Source organism: Salmo trutta, unplaced genomic scaffold, assembly GCF_901001165.1.
Source record: "Salmo trutta unplaced genomic scaffold, fSalTru1.1, whole genome shotgun sequence".
Taxonomy (NCBI): domain Eukaryota; kingdom Metazoa; phylum Chordata; class Actinopteri; order Salmoniformes; family Salmonidae; genus Salmo; species Salmo trutta.
Window position 1 is genome coordinate 156,632 of NW_021823423.1, and position 685 is coordinate 157,316.

The window sequence follows — 685 nt, forward strand, 5'->3', positions numbered from 1 at the left end:
TGAGTGAAATGTTGGACTTTTAGTATATCTGTAAATACAACAGTAGAGCACATAACAACAGGTTTATTTGGGGGGGGGGGGACTAAGTCACTTCATTGTTTAGTAGCAATAAACATCTTCAAACTCCCTATTTGGTGTAGTAACCTGGCGGTGCCTCTGTATTCTACACAGTGAACATGTCAACCTTTTATGTTCAGACGAGTCATTTCATCATTAGATGTGTCTGTTCTTAATGTTCTCCGTTGGGCTTCATAACAGAACCACTGTTATACTTTTTTTTGGAATGTGCTGGTTGACAACAATCAATGTTGCATTTCACCAAAACACATTTTCTTTTTTGTATTTATGTTTTTATGAACTTTACTAGCTTTACTGTAAAACCATTATCCACGTTATGTTTGGGAGATACATTCCAACACAGAACACCACACAGGTCCCAGATCTGTTTGTGCTTTAGCCATAATGGCACGGAAATATCGATAGTCAGAGGAGTAGGCTAAAGAACATACAGATCTGGGACCAGGTTATAAACAAACACATTGTCTGCGCTCCAAATGGCATCCTAGTCCTTATTTAGTACACTACTTCAGAGACCTCGGGGCCACGGTCAAAAGTAAGTAGCCTTGCACAAGCCAGACGGCTCATAGGACCAGGCGCCAATCTCCTGTTTCTGTAGTGAGACAGC